This window comes from Psammomys obesus, unplaced genomic scaffold (genome assembly GCF_907164565.1).
Source record: "Psammomys obesus unplaced genomic scaffold, mPsaObe1.curated_primary_1811, whole genome shotgun sequence".
Classification (NCBI taxonomy): domain Eukaryota; kingdom Metazoa; phylum Chordata; class Mammalia; order Rodentia; family Muridae; genus Psammomys; species Psammomys obesus.
The window spans coordinates 15,750,231-15,771,664 of NW_026592510.1; positions in this window are offsets into that span (position 1 = coordinate 15,750,231).

Consider the following 21,434-nt stretch of genomic DNA (forward strand, 5'->3'; position numbering starts at 1 on the left):
CGGCGCCTCACGCCTCCAACAGCGGCGTCCCGGGCGGGCGAGGAGGCGCGCGGAGTAGGCCTGGGCGGCGACGGGGCCCACGGGCGGCGCTCCTCGGGCTTCCGCCTCCGCCTGGGAAGCTGCGCGACTCCCGGGCAGCGAGCGGACGCCTGCCTCGGTGCACACGGCTCCGCGGTCCGGCCGACTGACGCTCTGGGTCTGACCGGCGCTCGGGATCTGAGGGGAAAGGCGGCGGGGGCGGGGCCTATGCGTCAGCGAAAACCCGGTCGGCACGCCGGCAGCGCGGTGACGTCGCGGGCCGAGGCCCCACCCCTGAAGGCTTGCAGTTACCAGCTGGGGGCGGGGCGGGCCGGGGCGGGGCGGGGCCGGGGGAGGGCGGCGAGGAGGCTGCGGTCACCGTGGCCTAGTCACTCTCCGGCCGCGGGGCGCCCTGGGTGGAGCTGCTTCGCCGGATCCGTGGAGGCAGCGCGTCTATTTTTAACACTATTGTCCGCCCTCAGCCTCCCTCGCCAGCCCGGTTCTCACGCTTCGTCCCCCGGCTCCGCCGCGGCTCCCCTCCCCGCGGGACGGGAGGGCGAGGCCGGGAGGAGGCTGGCAGGGTTCCGGGTGTCGCCGCAGCTCCGCCCGCCGCCGCCGCCGCCCTAGGTCGCGGTGCGCTGCTGGCTCTGAGCTGGGACCGCCCGCCAGCCCCAGCCCCGCGCCGCCGTTCTGAACTGTTAGACCAGCTTGTGGAAACCCCTGGAAATGTACTATTCCAGTGAAGCGACGGAGAACCGGGACAGGACTGAAGAGATGGAGCGAGGGGACAAACGAGCCGGACCCCGGGCAAGGTGCTGTGGACTTGCCCAGAGCGCGAACAGAAGACGCACTGCTGCTGGCCCCTCCGCGGGTCCTGGGCACAAATGTACTGCTCCCCACCGGTTCTAAGACTACACCAGACCTGCCGGACCTTAGGGGCAACTGTGCAGTTAGGGCATTTCACTCGGGCATTTTAAGAACCCTAGGCCTTTTTCTTAGGTACCATTAGGGTTGGCCTTGGCTGGAACACAGGAACCTTATTTCTAGGTCATACTTGGGGTGATCTCGTGTTTGCGATGTTGTGGGGTTGGTGTGGGGGAGGGTTGCTGCCCTGGTGCTCTGCACAAGCAAGTGGAGTGCCTGGTGCATAATGTGCTTAAGAAACCTATTTCGGGGTCACTGCTATGATGAAGTAATGTATTGGAGATTTAGTCTGGGTCACTCACTGATCCTAGGATCTTTGCGATTTATTTCTGTAAACTAGTAAACAATAAAACGAGGCTACCCTTTACCAGCCGTTTTCATTTACCACCTATATTTTTCATTTAGGGTCTTATCACAGTAATTTATTGAGAAGAATGTTGTCCTCTGTATTTGTTGGGGTTAAGTAGTAGTCATGATAAAGGATACTTTCCTGGAACGCTAGCGGGTGGAAAGGCTAATGGAAACCATACTTACCGGGGATAAAAATAACTTTAGAGAATTTTTTTTATTTAAAAAAAGAGCATAAATTATGTCTTTCTCCCTTTTGCTCTTCGATTTCAAAAACGAGTTTTACAAGGTTATTATCCTGTCCAATTTAAACAACAACAAAAAAATTCATTTTAAAAATCGAGCTGTTGATGCCTCCATACACATCTGCTGAAAGCCTAATCCGTAATTGGGTTAGACTTTACGCCTTCAAAATCAAGAGTCATTTACACTGAGTCATTTTGGATTAAGGGTTGCTTAATGCTTTAAAAACCAAAACTGATCAATATTGCAACTTAAAACTGACAGGTAACAAAAACCTGGTAATTTAAAATCGGTATGTTGTCTGCACGTACTTAAGCTTTTATGGTGCTCACATGGTGACACTGATGCATAAGTGAACAGCAGATAAAACTGCTTGCAGTGTAACTAGAGTTTTAAGAAATAAAGAAAAAAAATGCCTCAGCTTTAGCAGTCTCTACTAGAAGCTCCGCCACCTACCTTCTCGGATATGCCAGTTAGAGTTTGGTTTTGGTGGTTTGAGACACAGTATCACTGTGTGGCTCCACTAGCCTGGAACTTGCTCTGTAGACCAGGCTGGCCTTGAACTCACAGAGCTCTGCCTGCCTCTGCTTAGTTTGGGCACAAAAGCAGGCACCACCAGAGCATGTCGAGAAATTGAGCATCACACGCACAGATTGAGAAAGAGACTGAGAGACTGAATAGGTCCGGCCTTGTTGGGGAAATAAATAGGTCCAGTAACATCAAGTCAGTCTTTGGAGAAAAGCAAAACAGAAAGATGAGCTCTACGTCCCTTGGTGGTGCACACCTCTGATTCCAGTACTAAGGCATAGCAAAGTGGATTTCCGAGTTTAAGGCCAGCCTTGTCTACAAACCAAATTTCAGGAAAGCCAGAGCTGCACAGAAACCCTGTCTCAAAAGAAAAAAAGGAAAAGAAAGACATAAGAATAATTAGGTAGCCCTCTTCTAGATGTGGTTTCCTTAATCGTTTTCTCAGTCTTGTGTCTATAGGATGGCCTGAAGTCTCTATTATTCAAATAGATAAAGGATTCTTAAAAAATGTAGTTCCGCCTGGCACAGCGGCACAGGCCTGTAATCCCAGCGCTCAGGAGTGAGAGGCAGGCAGATCGCCTGAGTTCCAGGCCAGCCTGGTCTGCAGAGCCAGTCCAGGACAGCTAAGTCTACACAGAGAAACCCTGTCTCAAAAAATCAAAAACAATAACAAAAATGAAAAAAGAAGAAATGTAGTTCCTTCGCCACAGAACTGGAAGGGAATATGTGGGGGGGGGGGGGTTAGAGTTGGAGGGAATAAGTGGGGTAGATAGGTTCAAAATACCATATACATAAATGAAGTTCTAAAGGGATAATTAAAAATTTGTCAAGATTTAAGAGTTTGTCAAGATACTCATAGTTTCTCTTGTGTATCAGGCTTTGTTGTTCTAATAACAACAAAAAATCTTAACAGCCACTAAGCCTTAAGTGTCATACAATAAAATTTTAAGCCACTGTTTGGCCTTCAGTACTGGTGTAACTGGCCTTCAGAGTGTTCAATAACTGGACTTAGAGTTCCAAGCCAATAAGGATTATAGGAGCTAAAAGGAGAGCCAACAGTCTGGTCCTTACCTTCAGGTCAGCTAGGTCCCAAGGGATTGTGGGACACCTCTGAATGGAAATAGTTCTAGTGGGTCACATCTGTTTCCACCAAAGAGGCCATGTAGACCCCAGGTTGAACTCCAGTGTACATTCCACAAAGAGGAGGGTCAACACAAAAGAGAATGGCCTCAGCTCTTCCAAGGAAGTCATAGGGTCAGCAGGACCTTGGCCCACCCCAACAGATGGCTCTACTGAAAGGAAAACTGCAGGAGCCAAAGCGCTCCTAATTCCCTAAGAATTGCCTCTCAGAAGCTGCACTGACCTTTGTCAGATCGCAGATGCTGCTGCTGTGGAGGGGGTCAGCATGCTCCTCTGCAGCCTCCCTTGCATCCCCAGCCCAGAAGACAAGCTCTGAAATCCCAGATGCCCTTAGGGAGGATGAAGCAATAGAATGCTATCACTCAGACCCCAGGTGACTGATTCCTGACCTTTTCATACTATCTAGTACCTTCCCTAAACTCCCAGCATGCAGCAGCCCCAGTATATGTTCTAGTTAGAGCAAGGTCTGATCTCTAATCAGAGTTCCCCTCCTCTCTGAAAGTGTAGAAAAGGACTTTGTTTTGCTGTTTATCCCATTGGATAACTATTGTTAGTAAAGGACTTTTTTTTTTCATCAGACTCTATCAAAACTGAAAAGATTCATATTTAAAACAACCTTCACAACCAAAAATTAAGTTTTTTGACTACCTATGTTCTTACACATAATTGGTAATAATATAAAATGAAATAAAAGCTAGATTAGATTTTAAACAGCAGCATACAGGGCTAGCAAGATGGCACAGGAGAGAAAGGTGCTTGCTGCCAACCCAGGTGATCTAAGTTCAATCCCAGGGACCAACATGGCAGAAGGAGAGAACCAATTCATAAACGTTATTTGAGCTCTATATGTGAACTTTGACATATACCCCCCCAGCGCATTCTAAATTTAAAATGTAAAACAAAACAAAACAAAAAAAGGTGTGGTTGGGTGGAGGGGGCATTGAGGAGATTAGAAATACAATAACTCAGGCCTTGCAGGCCTCCATATAAAACTCTTTAGTATGAACTATTGACACACCCACTCCAGCTATAATACAAAAGTAAATTCCATTTCTATTATCCTTTGGTTTGTTTTACTGTTTTCCTTTTAGGAATAGTTAATATACAATATGCTCAGTGATTATAATTTCATACTAGTTTTCTTAAGTTTAATCCACTTCAAATTCGTTTATATTTTACATAATATTACTATGTAATCATCAGTATGTTCATTTACACTCTGTAGGATCTCATTCCTATACTCAAAAGTTATTATAAAACAGCTGTATTATAAGACCTGATGGCTCTTAACTATTCTGTGTGATGGTCTGAGCACCATTAGTGGAATCAGTTTTCTTCTTCCATGTTTATGTGGGTTCTGGAGATGGAACTTATGTTGCCCAGCTTGCACGGTCGGCAGGCAAGCACCTTTACTTGCTCAGCAACCTCACCAGCCCCTGCCATAAGTTTTAATAACTTACTACCATTACAGTTTTTGGGTGCTAATCTTGGGATATATTTTCAGCCCTCTTCAGACTAAGGGACTAAAGTCAAAGAAGGGGAAGTTGAAGCAGGATAGAAAGAAGGAATTAGCCAGACTTGATGATACACACCTTTAGTCCCAGCACTGGGGAAGCAGAGGCAGGCGGATCTCTGAATTGGAGGCCAGACTGGTCTACAGAGTGAGTTCCAGGACATCCAGGGATACATAGAGAGGCCCTGTCTTGGAAAAGAGAAGACAGAAAGACAGGAATTCTAGGCAAATGGGGAGGAAAGGATTGCCTAATCCCAGAGTCAGACTGCAGCCTCTGCCAACCAAGAAACAGCAACCCCAGCACAACTAACGTTTCCTGCAAAGGCTGTGGACACCAAGGTCACATTCCTTCTGTACATAAATATTTTATGTAAAAGTAACTGTGAAACTGGGTGTGGTGGTGCCCTCCTGTGATCCAGGCAGAGACAGGCAGATCTCTGTAAGTTTGAGGCCAGCCTGGTCAACAAACCTAGTCCAGGACAGACAAGGCTACACAAGAGAAACCCAGTCTCAGAAAAAACAAAACAAAAACCTGAACCAGGCTTAAGGACTGAGTGTTTATGACCGGTGTAGGGCCTCATTACTTTCCTAGACATCTGAGATCACAGGACTCTGAACTTTGTTTACAGCAAAGATGATCACCCAGTGATGTCATTCAGGTTTCTTAGCCACCCTTTAATGATAGTAACTCCAAATCCTACCAAAATCCTATGCATGACTATTGCCAAGCAGGTAGACCTGAGACTCTCCCTTGGACAGGCCACTATTCATTAGAACACCCATGTCCATACTCTCAGATGTTTCTTGTTTTCTTAGAGTCTCTCTTCACCTCTTTCTTTCTGTTAACTGTCATGCGTAAGCCTATATTAAAATATTTTTCTTATCCCCAACTCTGCTTCATAAACTGGCTATCCTTAAAATTCTTTTCTGCGTCTAAACCCACAGTTTGGCTCCAGTCAAGGTCTTTGAAAGTCTAAGAAATCTCCCCGTGGCTGCTGAGTGTGACAGTGAGCAAGCTGTTCCTCCTGCCTGTGTCCCCAGAATGCTGATAGGCACCAGCTGAAACAGGTGTTGAAATATACGTTGGTGGAGAAAACGTGTTACCCTGTCTCCATGGATCTCAACCTTATGCAGGCAAAAAAGATAATACTACATAAATGTTTAACTATAAATTGGGAAATATTTTGAAAGAAAAGTAGCATATGCTATGGATACATACGCTAACTGTATGGAGCTAAAAATGACAGGGAGCCTGGATCATCTCCTTGCCACTGTTTGAATAAGCTAGTGGCTGAGCACAGTGGCCCACATCTGTAATCCCAGCACTTGGAAGGCAGAGGAAGACAGTTTGCTGTGAATCTGAGGATAGCCTGATTTACAAAGTGAGTCCAGGACAGCCAAGGCTACACAGAGACACCCTGTCTTGAAAAACCAAAACCAAACCAAACAAACAAAAAGAATAAGCTAGTAAAGTAATTTTAGATTCACATGTCTTAAGTTGTAAGTTGGAGAATGGGCCAGAAAAGAGAGTCAGCATCATAGAAAAGCAAATCTAATTTTCTTAGAAAGTAGAAATGTAGGGGCTGGAGAGATGGCTCAGTGGTTAAAAGCACTGTCTGCTCTTCCAAAGGACCCACGTTCAATTCCCAGCACCCATGTGGCTGACAGCTGACAACTATCTCTAACTCCATTTCCAGGGATTATGACACCTTCATAGCAGTGCACAGAGAATAAAATTAAAATTAGATAAAAATAAAAAACACATATATATGTATATGTATTAATCCAACAATAGAGGGTAATGAATGGAAAGTCCAAAATTCCACAAGGCTGGATGTCTCAGCTGGTTTTCAGTAGATGCTGGAATTCCCAAGAAGTAGTTTTAATGCCAGTGAAGGAATGGACTTGCCAGCAAGGCAAGAGCAAGCAGGCAAAGAGCAAAAAATTCCTTCCTCCACGTCCTCATACAGGCTTCCAGCAGGAGGTGCAGCCCAGATTAAAGGTGTGTCTTTCCACCTCAAGATCTGAATTAAAGACTTGTGTCTTCCTGACTCAAGACACCCATTAAAGATGTATGTCTTACCACCTCAAAGGTCTGGAGGTAACTGTATTCACCCAAACAAAATTTCTCTGACAGGTGTGTCCTTCATTTCTGGGGTAAAGTTCATTCCAGATATAGTCAAGTTGATAACCAAGAACAGCTGTCACATATGATAAAGATAGAATTATAATGGCAGAGTTGCTCTGGTGTTATTGTTATCCTGCCATGGATAGCTTTTCTTTTTCTCTCTGTACTTACAGAGAACTTTCGAGGAGGGGTGGTAATCAAGGCCTTTTCTGGGTTTTGAAATCTTTTATGTGTGATTTGACATTTGCTTGGTGTTCCTTCATTTCTGTGTCCTCCCCACATTTTAAAGACGAGGACAAACCAACTTGGTATTTAAAAGTCATTTTTGAAATTGTCAACCAAAAAAGATGATAGAGTTACATTTAGAGCAAATCAGTTAAAAATGCAATGTAAGGGCTCTTAAAAATGCTTGCCTCTGTAATAATAACTATAAGTTAAAGGGCTAGAGAGATGGCTTAGCAGCTAAAGTGCCTGAAGAATTGATTTAATCCCTATGTGTAGAAGCATAGAACCAACTCCTACAAATTGTCCTCTGATCTTCACATGTGAACACACATACACTAAGTAATGGATTGTATTTGGTCTCCGCTGAATGTGTATCTGGCTGATTTTTTTTCCCCAAAGAAAGTAATAAAGCATGACGATTATTATATAGATCTTGTGACAATTTTCATATTTTTATTTTTGTAATTTGGTGTGTATGAGTATTTTGCCTGTAATATATCTGTGTACCATGTCCATGCCTGATGCCTACAGAAGTCAGAAGAGAGTACCATATCCACCCCTTGAAACCGTAGTTACAGATGGTTGTAAACCACTAAGGGTGCTAGGAACCAAACGCAAGTCCTTTGTAAAAGCAGGCTCTTAAAGGCTGAGCCATCCCTCCAGCCTTGACCTTGAAAATTCAAATGCCATATTACTTTCACTGAAAACAACTTCATTAAAGAATCATTAAATAAATAGCATGATGGCCTTTTCCCCAATCCCAGACTTTTTAGTACAATTAAGGTATGATCAATACAGAAAACAATTTTAAAGACTAAAACACAAAAATCTTTACTTGTAAAAATCAAGAATTAAATTCAAAGTGGAACATAGGGGAGCACACCTTTAATCCCAGCCCTTGGGAGGCAGAGGCTGATCACTCTCTGTGAGTTCAAGATCAGCCAGGACCACACAGCCAGTTCCAGGACAGCCATCGCTACATAGTGAGACATTGTCTTGAAAAACAAAACTAACAAAAACAAACAACAATAAAGAGCTTAGAAAAAGAATTGGATTCAAAGGAAACGGAAGGCTTAATATGTACATGTAATTTGCCATGATATCATCCTCAGAGAAACAAACAAGATTCTTTGGTCTTAATAACTCCAAGAGTCTGCTGGTTGTGGAAGCACATGCCTGTAAGCCCAACACTCATAGAGGCAAAGGCAGGCAGATCTCTGTGAGTTCAAGGCCAGCCTGGTCTACAAGGTGAGTCCAGGGCAGTCAGGGCTGATACACAGAGAAACCCTGTCTCCAAAAACCGAAAACCAAAACCAAAACAACCAAACAAAAAAACCAACAAACCTCTACAAAATTTTTCTGACTGAACAAATCAAATGTAGACTATTATGTTGGTTCCAATGCTAGCACTTAGCTGAGTATTACTCAGAAACAATCTGGGCTCATGGGTGGTGTCAGCCAGTAAGAGAGTCACACACCAGGTTGGTAGCTCCGATTCAGCACTTAATATGATACAGAGCTTGCCCAGTGAATAACGTCCCATGGCCCTAGCAATCAAGCAACAGGAAAGAATGACAGAAAGTGGGCAGACAGCCTTAGGAAGAAAAGGATTCAGGCAGAAATCTGGCAAAGGAGAAGAAGACTGGATAGGGTGGGCCTGTGTCCTGGAGAATGCAAAGAGCCACAAGCTGGCACCTTATGTTTGTGCAATGTTTGTCCGCTTAAAAGTGTTTGTTAACATACATTAAGTTGATAAATTCTTGATTATTGTTCTTGATACAACCCAAGTGCTATCTACTTTTGCATATGGAACAGACTGAAGTTGGGCATGAAATATATGTTATAAAAGTATCCTTTATTTGCCCGATTCAGTTGTGGTGTCCGAGTCTCACTGCCTCCATCTGCTAACATAGGCCTAGTCCTGGAAGCTTCTAGCCTTCATACAATCTAATCTACGTTTAGAATGTTTTCAGCCTTTGAGACTTACTCTGAAAAAGCTCACCCTTTCTGGCTTTTTCTGAACTCTGGCTGGCTTGTTCAACTCAGCTGTTCTGGCTCAAGCTGATCTGACTGATTTAATCTGGCTTCTCAGTTTAAGGTTCACTAAGGGAATCAATCACAGGACAGGCAAGTCTTCCACTACTTCTCTCCCAGCATAGTCTAAGAACTGAAGTACCAATGGGTAACATTTGATAAGCATCTATGTTGTATAGGCTCCATTGTCGGGAGTTTACATGCATTATTTTGATTCTCATAGGAGAATTAAGCTGGAAGCCTAATTCTGAATCCCTTTTTGATAATGTAGAAACTGTCAGAGGCTATTACGGGCTTGGTAGAAAAGCAAGAGTACTGAACCAGGGTGCACCTCAAAGGCATGGACCATGAGGCCTTGCTCCTTACTGTTTGTTATGGTTTTTATTTTTTATCTTTTGGCAACAGAGTCTCTCCATGGAATCCCAGCTGTCCCAGCCTACTTCACTGTTAAGTGGAGGCAGAGCAATACCATTAAGGCCCTGATGTCTGCAGCAATGGTGATAGTACTGTCAACTTGCCGGGATCTAGAATCCTCAAGGAGGCAAGCCTCTGGACATATCCATGAGAGACTTTCTAGACTGGGTTAAATGAAGTAGGAAGTCTCATCCTGAACATGGGTGGTACTATTCAAAGGGTGGGGTCCCAGGTGTGAATACAAAAGGCAAAATTAGATGAGCACAAATGGTTCCCTCTCTCTACTGCATGACCTATGACCTTAGAATATGGCCAGCAGCTGCAAGCTTCTACCACCATGATGTCCCACCATGACGGACTGTACTCCCAAACAATGAGCCCAAATACACCCTTCCTTCCTTCCTGTAAGTTTTTTTTTTTTTTGTCAGGAATTTTGTAAGATAACTCAGAAAGCTGCCAACCAAGAGTTCTGCTCCTTGGGCTGACATGGTGGCATAGGCCTTTAATTCAAGCACTCTGAAGGCAGGGACAGAGGCAGAGGTAGAGGCAGAGTGATGTCATTGCCATTCTACACAGGGAGTTCCAAGCTAGCCAGGGTTACATAATAAGAATCTTTTAAAAAAAATAAATGTTGTAAGTAGCTATTAATATTTACTATTGATATATCTTCTGGTAAAGCTGCTGTTAATCCTAAACAGCTGTATACACAAATCACCACACAGAGACTGGGATTTATTTAATTAACCTAGAACACAATGCTGGGCAACAGTTAGTCCATCCTAAATCTCCAAGCCCTCAGAGTTTCCTAACATTTAGATTTCCCAATTATGTTTAGTGAAATTTTAGGTCTGGTTCATTCTCCACGTTTTTCCAAGATCTCTGCTCCTGCCTCTGCTCTCCCAGCCTCTTCTGCCCTTCTCCCTCCTCTGCCTCCCACCTTCCTGTCCTCTGGCTCCTCCCCTCTCCCTCCTACTCTTTCCTCTCTATTGCTTGACATGTGGCTGGTTGTTTTATTTTGTCATGTTTACACAAAGTTGAGACATGTGATGCTTAGAAAAAGTATCACAATGCAATGTCCGGACTGAAACCAGAGAATGGGGTAGAGAAATCAACATTTGAATGAACAAGGGTCAGGTATAGACATTTCAAAAGAACATAATACCAACAAATAAACAACCAAACTAAGGTTTAGATCTAAAGTACACCCTCTGGGCAGTAGTGGCCCTTGGAAGGAAGAGAAAGGTGGTTCTCTGAATTCAAGGTGGTCTACATAGTGAGGTCTGGGACAGCCCAGGTTATACAGAGAAACTCTATCTCAAAAAACCAAAACAAAAAAACAAACAACAACAACAACAAAAAAACCCAACTAAAGTATTCTCACAGGGCTCTTACACTAAAGGCTTGATTGCCATCCTTTGGCTCATTTAGGTGGTAGAAACATCTGAGGTATGTCCTCATGGAAGAAAGTTAATTCATTGGGATGAGCCATTGAAGAGGCCACTCCAGATTCTCTCTCTCCCTTTTCCTTCCTCTCCCTCATTCCATCCTTTTCTCTGCTTCCCATTCATCACGAAGTGGATAGTTTCCTATGCTATGTACTCTCTGCCTTACTATTCTGTCTTAAGCGCCCAAGGCAACAAGGAAAAGTGTTCAGAGACAGAAACCTCTGAAATCATGAGCCAAATAAAGCCTTTTCTCTTTTGAAGCTGTGTGTTTCAGGCGTTTTGTCACAGTGACAAAGAGACTAAACAGAAAGGACTTAACTCACACAGACTCCAAAATGACAAAAGACATTATTCCTTTTATTTTTCTTGTTGAGATATTCAGTTCCAGACTGAATAGTCTCACTCTGTAGATCAAGTTGGATTCCAACTCACAGGGACCAAAGTGCTGGGATTAAGGGTGTGTGCCTTCATGCTTGGTTCCTTTGGTTATAAATGTCAAACAACTAAATCTAATATCCTGCCTTTGCCCTAATTATGTCTAGTAAATGCTCTGTTTTTTTTTTCTTCTTGTTTTAGATGAAGCTAAAACTCCAAGCTGCTTCATTATCAGTGTTCAAAGCAAACTCTGTGTGTGTGTGTGTGTGTGTGTGTGTTTGTGTGTGTGTGTGTGTTTGTGTGTGTGTGTGGTGGGGTACCTGCACACCCTCTCATGTGCATGAGAGAGAGAATAAATAATTAAGCATGGAATTAACCATATGTCACCAAAGACAAACTATATTTAAAAGACAGACAATTATGTCAGGTTTTGTGACACCTGCCTCTATTCTTAGCACATAGGAGGCTGAACCAAGAAACTAATGAGCTTAAGGCCACAGAGCTAGATGGTATTTCTATCTCTCTGTGTGTCTTTCTCTCTCTCTCTCTCTGTCTCTCACACACACTTTAAAAAGAAAAGGATGAATTTTTTGAGTTGTATGATTATCTTAACATGTTTAGATGTTTCCTAGCCTACCTTAAAAAAAAAAATATTTGAAACTGGTTCTAACCTGGGCATTGAGGCTCATGCCTATACTCCTGCCATTTGGGAGGCTGAGGCAGGAGGGTTGCTATGAAGTAGAGGCTAGCCTGGGCTACATAATGAGTTCAGAGTCTGCCTGAGTATGAGACAAATGTCTTAAAATAAGTTTTGACTTTATAAGGAAAAAAAAAAAGTAAGAGACTGGCTCCATTAAACTCTGAAGCTAAGAAATGGCTTCCTCCAAACACACTAATGGAAGAGTAAATCAATTTTCACCCCATAATACCAATATAACTCATATGGCTTAATTTAAAGTAAATGGCTGAGAACTGAAGTCACTCACCAAAACTATGTCCATTGACATCCTGGGAAGTCAAAGGGTACAGTGTGACGCCACTAATTTTGCAACAGTTTCTCTGTCTTTTGGTTTAAAGTAAGACATGTTTTAAATGCAAGGGGATCTGAGTTATTAATGGCATCCATCCTTCACCAGCCATCATTTTCCTGGGAACGAGCCACACTGTAATCTGAGCAGAAAGAACATCACAAACTGACTCTGAGAAAGTGGGGGGGAGGCAGGTAGCCCTGTAAACACTGGGGACACTTTGTTCGAGAGGCAGGGGACACTAGGGAGGGAGGTGGTACTTTCCACAAGAGACAGGAATGTTCTGAACTATATCAGACAAAGAAATCATAAACTTCCCACCTCTGACTTTTAGATAGAAGAGGTAAGAAATTAAATGTATTATAAACCAGGCACAGCGCCCTGCTCCCGTGATCCCAGAACTTGGAAGCTGTAGGCAGCAGAATCAGAAATCCAAAGTCATCTTCAGCAATATGATGACATGACGCCAGCCTGGGCTCCATGAGACCTTGTCTGGAAAGAGCAACCAAACTGAAACAAAGACAAATATAAACCAACAAAAAGAATTTTTGATATAGTTTTCTTGCCTAAAGGAAGAAGTTTCTTGCTGGGTGAGGTGGTGCACACCTTTAATCCCAGCACTCTGGAGGTAGTCAGAGGCAGACAGATCTCTGAGTTCCAGGGTGGACAGGGGCTACACAGAGAAACCTTGTTAAGAAAGAAAGAAAGAAAGATTTTCTGATTCTGTTCATCACATATGTATTAATATTGCTATTATTTAATACAACTTGTATTCTCCAAATGCCATTGTTATTGGGTCAATTTGATGGCCCTTTGATCCTACACTTCTTTATCCTAGCACTTGGCAGGCAGCAGCAGGCAGATCTCTTTGTGTTCCAGGCTACATACACAGTGAGACCCTGTTTAAAAACAAACAAAAATGTTATTGCCTGGCTGTGCCCCTCCTCTAATCCCTAGGATCCAGAAAAACAAAACACAACAAATTAGTCTATATTGAAATTTAATCTCCGTTATGCAATATTAGTGGGTAGAATGGGGTGGGACCTTTAAGATGTTGTTTGGGCTCTAGTATCATGAGTTACTTGATGGACTAATTAGCATATTCGTGAACTAATGGATTATTAGGTTAATGGGTTACTTCAGAGTGAGTCTGCTCTAGAAACCAGCTTGGCTAGGTTTCTTGTACACTCCCTGTCTGTCACCATGTGATGCCCTACCTTGCCTGGGGACTCTGCCAGCACAAAAGACACCCATTTTATACCAGATTGTGAGCCCAAATGAAACCTTCTTTTTGTTTGGTTGGTTGGTTTTTGTTTTGTTTTTTTAAGACAAGGTTTCTCTCTCTTAGCCCTGGCTGTCCTGACACTCACTCTGTAGACCAGGCTGGCCTCCTCATTGAGATCCACGAGTCTTTGCCTCCCGTGAGCTGGGATTAAAGGCATGCACCACTGCCACATGCTCCAAATGAACCTCCTTTCTCTATAACTTACTCAGTTTGCTAAGTTAATAGTAGTATAGAACACGCTAAGATAGGAAATCTGTTGCATCACTGACTACCTGACTCCAGAGAGCAATGCTGAGGCTGACTCACATCTTTCTTAGACAACATCCTGAATTTACATGCTGCTACTCTCATCCTTGCTCACTTGGTCCCTGCTACTCAGGCTTGTTTGCTTTTCCACAAACATGCCTCGTAGTGTACTGTCTTGTTTTTAGAGACTTCACACTTAATGGTTTCTTCTGCCGGAACATCTCTCATCCCAAAAAATCATTTTCACTTTTGGTGTGTGTAGGGCGTGTATGTGTGTATGTGTGGTGTGTTTGTATGTATGTATGGGTTAAGGTACACGTGGAGGCCAGAGGTTAACACCAGGTGTTTTCTATCACTTTATTGAGGAATAGGATTGAATTTCGGCATTTTTAAATTATGTGTACGCATGTGTCTTTGTAAGGGAATGTGCATGTGAGTGCTCTGGGAGTCTACCGGTGTGAGAGTCCCTGGAGCAGGAGCCACAGGCAGTGGCAAACAGATCTCTGTTTTCCAGGCGACCCAGTGAGACCCTGTTTAAAAACAAAACAAAACAACAACAACAACAAAACATGTTATTCCCTGGGTGTGTCCTGTCTTTAACCCTCAGGGTCCAAACAAACAAAACAAAATCATCTATGTTGAAATTTAATCTCCATTATGAAATATTAGTAGGTAGAACGAGATGAAACTCTCTCTCTCTCTTTCTCTCTCTTTGGGTTTTTTTGAGACAGGGTTTCTCTGTGTAGCCTTGGCTGTCTTGGAACTCACTATGTAGACCAGGCTGGCCTCCAACTCACAGAGATCCACTTTCCTCTGCCTCCTGAGTGCTGGGATTAAAGGTGTGTGCTACCATGGCCGACTCATTATTCTCTTCTTAAACCTCTTTACAAGAAAACCCTTCCTGGATCCTCATATAAAACTAGGTGCATACGAACACACACACATTCCTTCACACTTATATGTCTTGCGCTCGCTATTCTCTTACAGCATTTTTCTTTTTTCTTTTCATATCTACTTTCTTACCAGACTTGCATAGGGCTTTTTTTTTTTTTTAAACTGTCTTCCCTCATGATCAACGTATGCTCCATGAAGGCAGGAAATTTGTCTCTTTCGCTGATAGCTGATTTCTCATTGCTAGAACACTCCCCTTGCATGCTGTAAATATTCAGTGAGTAGCCATGAAAAGAAAGAAAGAAAGAATGAGTGAGTGAGTGAATGAAATAAGCAAGTAGAAGCTCCAGAAGCTCTGACTATGGTCTTATGTGCTGAGCTTCTGAGGATCATTAGTCAAGTTCTAGCTGCGGTTGGATACTTCCAGGGCAACATTTTTACTCCATGCTGAGCAAATGATTGATGGCACAAGGGTGCATGCGTGAGCAGACCTCCATCTCTACTCTCTTAATTTTGTCTCCAGTGCCTTCCACTCTGATTAGCAGTTTTATGGCTACATAGGACAGGGTTCTCTGTGCTGGCCACTGAACAATAAGCAAATTTTAGCACTTCACGGGGTTTCTGTACAGAATTAAGTCTTCAGGTTTCTACTATCACTTCTCAGTAACCGGGAAATAGCTGAGTTGAGTGAATGAGAAGGATTTTGCAGCTCAGTCCGCTCCAATACAGAACAGAGGAAGTAGCCGGATGTGGGAGGCTCTCACCTTTAATCCCAGCACTCAGGGGGGGCAGATAGCCATTGGTTTGGGACCAACCTCTTCTACAAAGTGAGTTCAGGACAATCATGACTACACATGTCTCAAAAAAAAAAAAAAACAAAACAAAAAAACAGAACAGAGGAAGCACTCTGAAAGAAAGGCCTTGTCTAATGTTTTAACCACGTTAATCTTTAAAAGTAATAAAGTGTCAAGAAATTTTATCCTTTATATTTTACTGCTTGAATCAAATGAAATGTCTATCTTAACATGAGATCTTCCTTAAAAAAGTATCTTCATATGTGGAATCATTAGCAGGGAAACTTTTAGACAAACAACAGTACCCAAGATGGAACAATGAAAAATTGTTTTCTTTTTCCACAGTTGCCTACTCTTGGCTGTTGAAACCAACAGTTGTGAATGAGCTCGCTGCTCAGTTTTCACATGGCTCACATGTCCTCGGGGATCTTACAGTTGCCGTCTAGACAAACATCTCATTGTGTTGGGAGAAGCACCTACTTAATTCCGTTGGAGTGGTTTGAGCCAACCATTGGGAGCGTTAATAAAATTCAACCTCATGTGAGGATTAAGGCACAGCCTGCTCTTGCTTTCTGTTCTTCTTTTTCTTCATGACTTTCTGAACAGGCTAAGTGTCTATCAGTGCCCAGCTGAAGGCAATGACAATATTGGGCACACTGACATTGTAGTGTGCCCAGGTCAGTGTTAAGAACTCCAGGGCAGACTTCAAAGACATATGAGATTGTACGGCTCTGTTCCTTCCAGCTTCTGGATAGGAGAGGGGTCTAGGTGTTTTTTTTTTTTTTTTTTTTTTTTTTTTTTTTTTTTTTTTTTTTTTTTGTATCGTTTTGCTAAACATTGGCCCCTCAACCTCATTCTCTTTCACAAGTTCTCTTTAGGAGCAGCCCTGCTGATTTCAAGGTCTGCTTACTTCAGGGTACTTTATACCACCCTTCCTGTGGCAGTAGAAGTTGTTTTGAAGAATCCTGAGTTGGGATCAGAAGCCTCACGATCCAGATCTGGTATAAAGGTTCTTCTAGCCACAAAGAATTATAGCACTGCCACCACAGAACTGTGTGGATCACGCGAATGCAGCATAAACCTTTAGAGAGAATAAATAAGAGAGTTATGAAGCCCTACTTTATTTCATGACGGTTTCAGCCATGGAAAACCTTCAAAACCTCCCCATTACATGCAGAATAAAGTCCAGTGCCTGTTAGGAAAGATCTTCCATGTGATAGATCTCATATACCTTCTCCTCAGAACCTGTTCTTCAGGCTACCCAAGCTTTTCATAATCTCTGCCAGAAAGGCTTGCCTTTAAACATCTTCATCCCCTGTGAATACAGTTCCCTTTCCTCAGAAAGTTCTTCCACCTACCTCAAACAATTGAAATTGTATTCACATCTAATTTAATTTTTTTTTAAATTTTTATTTCATGTGCATTATTGTGAATGTGTCAATCCCTTGAATTGCCATTACAGACAGTTGTGAGCTGCCATGTGGATGCTGGGAATTGAACCTGGGTCCTTTTGAGCAGACAGTGCTCTTAACCACTATGCCATCTCTCCAGTCCCTAAGTTTCCATTTCTTATTCTTTTACATCTGGCACATGTCACTTGGTACGCCCAATATTTTACTGTGAAAATGGAGGCGCACACACGACTTCCTTGAAAATAGAAATCTTTCTGAATTAATTGCAAGTATTGGTGTGGTTGATTTTTTAAAAAATTGTTAATGTGTTTTGAATCGCCTTCCCAGTTAATGCATATTTACTAATTTATTTACTTGGTAGAAACCATGGGAAACTTAGGGATTTGTCTTTAAATAATTTTTTAGGTCTAGTTTAGGTAAAGAGATGTGGCCAACCCAGGCGCGGTGGCACACACCTGTATTCACCACACATGAGGAGACAGAGGCAGGCAGAGACAGGTTTTCTCTGTGTAGCCTTGGCTGTCCTGGACTCACTTTGTAAACCAGGATGGCCTGGAACTCATGAGATCCACCTGCCTCTGCCTCCTGAATGCTGAGATTACAGGCATGTACCACCATACCCAGCTCCCAATGTCCTTTCTTGACGGAATCTTTTTTATCTTCTTTTAAATTTATTGTTTTTTATTCTTTGACACTTTTATGAATGTATACATAATTTATGATCATCTTACCTCCAGCCCCACTTCCCATCCCCCTCCCACTTCTGCCAAACCCCCTTTTCTTCCAACTAGGGCCTCTCCTACTTTCACATTCTCTACAGTGACTCTTAATCACGAATACAGGTCTTACTTAGCAGATTCTTTAAGATTTTTCTAGAAAACCATTAAAATGAAGAGAGTAATTTGGAGAAATTCCCTAACTTGACGGTGACACCACAAATGGAGCCGATGCTCATTTGTGGGTTGTATTCCTTAGGTTTGCAGCTGGCTCGGTCTTCTCAGATACATGAGGGGTACTACTAGATAAGAGGAGTGACGAGATGACAGCCAGGATGACTCTTGTGCAGACACAGAGGGATGCATGTCCAGGTTAGAGCAGAGCTCGGCTGACTCACAGAGGAATTATCTCAAGGAAAACATGAACTGTATATCAGATAGATATTCAATCCTGGAATATGGTTCAAAAACCTATTTTTAACTGTATCTTAAAAATGTTTTAAAAAAAAAATGACCAGAAACTGCAGGTAAATCAAATCACCTAACAAAAATGTTATCTCCTCAGTATGAAATAATTTAAAACATTTTTGGTTGTTTTTTTTTTTTTTTTTTTTTTTTTCAGTTGGTGGAGACTCTACTTAACCTCAATGTCTATGAGTTTTCTTTGAGGGACACAAGGATCATGAAAACAGAATTGTCCCAAGAGAATGTCATCATCAGCTCTCTGGTTCTACCATGAATAACTTGGTTAATTATAATAATGCCACTTTGTTTATTGACTATCAACTTTTAACATGCCCAAGCACCAAACATGGAGGGATTAATTGTGATTAATTGTGAACCTTCTTGCAGCTTTGATGATGTTAAAAAAACTGTTAGAGCTGGGTGTGGTGGTGCATACCTGTAATCCCAACAAGTACTCGGGAGGCAGAGGCAGGTGGATCTCTGTGCGTTCGAGGTCAGCCTGGTCTACAGAGCAAATCTAGGACAGCCAAGGCTACACAGAGAAATCCTGTCTTGAAAAACCAAAAAACCCTAACCAACCAACCAACCACCCCCCCCCAAAAAAAAAAACCCTCTGGCTAATAGATCTGGGGAGAGGAAAGTCAGGTAGGAGAGGGGCAAGCAATAGTGAAGGTACAGCTATTCTCATTTTCAAAATCGAAGGTCAAAAAATCTGACAAAAAGCTAAAATATTGCCAAAATTGGCCCTGCTGAGAGATGTGAAGACAGTGCTTTATCAAAACAAAACAGAGGAAGATGATATAATTATATCCACACTATAAACAAAAATAAAAAGTCTAAATAGACCCTAGACTCTTTACATAAAATAATGCAAAAAAAGGTTCATGTTCTGTATAGGAACTAATTTTATAAAAATCAATATATATATATATATATATATATATTTTTTTTTTTTTTTTTTTTTTAAGAAGTACCATCCTTAGCCAAGTGTGGTAGCTCACACCTGTAATCCCAGCATTTTGAAGGATGAGGCAGGAGGATTATGAGTTCAAGACCAGACTAGGTTACATAGCACAAGACTCTCTTAAAAACAAACAAACAAAAACAGCATCCTTAAAATTAAGGATTGTGAATTTTGTTGTAATAAAGTTAAGAATAGTAAAATGAAATAGCAAACAGGGATGCCATGGATTTGAAGGCATTTGAAACGTATACTCCATAGCTATTTGTACAGCCAACAAAGAGCTCCTATTTAGAATATTGAAGAACTCATGAAACTCAAAAAAAAGTAATAGCCAATGGTGGAAATAGCCAGATAGACTCAACAGTTATAAACAGACCCAAACAGGCTATATTGAGCTGGAGATGTGCTCAGTGGCTAAGAGCTCTTGATAGTCTTCCAGAGGACCCAGATTTGATTCCCATTGTCTACATAACAGTTCACAACTGTCTGTAATTTCAGTTTCAGGGGACACAACAGCAACACACACACACACACACACACACACACACACACACACACACACACACCCTAAACAAATAAACAAAACCAGACACGGTTAAATTAATAAATGAATGTGATAAAAGGCTTCACATTGCTAGTCACCAGAGAAATGAACATTACAGTTGCAAAGAAGGGCTGAAGTTAAATACGCACTGGAAAGCTTAGAGTTGCCAAGGGCATGAGGTGCTGCTAGTGGGAATGGAAACTGGCTTAACCAATTTGGAAAGAAATTTGGAATGTCTGCTAAAAATAAAGATAATCTGTTTTAAATAATGAAGATTCTTGCAAGGTTCAGTAAAGAATAAGAAAGCTTATAACAACTTCATTGAAAATAGACTAAACTTAAGAATAAGTGAAATGGCCATTGGTGGGAGAATAGGAATAAATTGTGGTGTGAGTCTGCGGTGGGTTTCTATATAGCAACGAGCATGGCTTATGTAACTGTATGCTACAATAGAAATGGATCTCAGAAACATAATGCCAAGCTAAGAAAAGTCCAATGCATGGGCTGAGAAGATGGTTCAGTGATGGGCACAAGCACTTACCAAATAAGCCTCTTGACTTGAGTTCAATCCCTGAAGAAAACAGACTTCTAGAGTAACTGATACCTCTACTCCTGAGCTTGTGCTCTCTTTTTTCTTGCTCACTTTTTTCTGTGTCTCTCTGTCTTACATACACACATCAAAAATTGAGTCAATTTTAAAAGTGTGATTAAAAAATAGTTATGATTCTATTTATGTAAATTCAGAGGCAAAATTATGACCCTGAGCCATACATTCTTAGATGGCAAAAATATAAAGAAAAGCAAGGAAGAGATCTACAGCAACCGAGTTGACAGTTAAGGAGAAGGGAGTGGATGATGTGTTAAGAGATGTGGGATGGGACTTTCTGGCACTGAAGCACCTCTACAAGATCTCTTCCAGGTTTCTGGGGTCAGGATGAGGTGTCTTTAAGCTTTTGGACTCTTATTTAAAAAAAAAATGAAAATAAGGAATCATGCAGATTTGCAAATTAGCAGTGAGTAGCTTCACTCAAGAGCAAGGCAAACAAACAGAACAGATAAAAAAGAAACACACCCTAAGGAAGCTGTTGGTCCCATAAGTAAGAAACAGCCCCAAAGACCTAATTATTGTTTGGGGATGTCTTTTGTGGGGTTCAAGAGAAGGAGTTTGGTTTTTTTTAGGGGTACTTTAAGGGTGATTCTCTGTTTGATGGATAGATTAGATCATATACTCTTTTTTTCTACTGTGATGTCCTTCCCATATTTCATCTGATTTTATACACGTGTATGCCTAGTTACACATAGGCGTGAGGTGGTAAACAGAGGGTTCACTAACAATTTACTTGAGGGCACAGCTGTGTTATTATTCATGCTCCCCAAGGCAGTTCACACTGGATCGCTTTTCAGTTCTTTCCAACTAGGTACAATGAGAATATTTTTGAACAAAATTTGTCTAACACGTATATTTTTTAAGATGTCTTATTTTCATTTCATCGTGTGTATGCAGGTGTGTCTACGTGGTGGTATGTGCCCATGAATATGGCTGCCTGTGGGAGCCGTACTAGGGCAGCAGAATCACAGGTGGTTGTGAGCATCCTGATTCGGAGTGCTGAGAAGCAAACTCAGGTTCTCCCTAAGAGTGGCACATGCTCTTAACCACCAAGCCATCTCTTCATCCCCTAAATGTAATTGTTATCCAGAGTCGTGCATTTAAGGGAGATGGAAAAGGGGTGTGCATCTGATATCACAGTATTCAG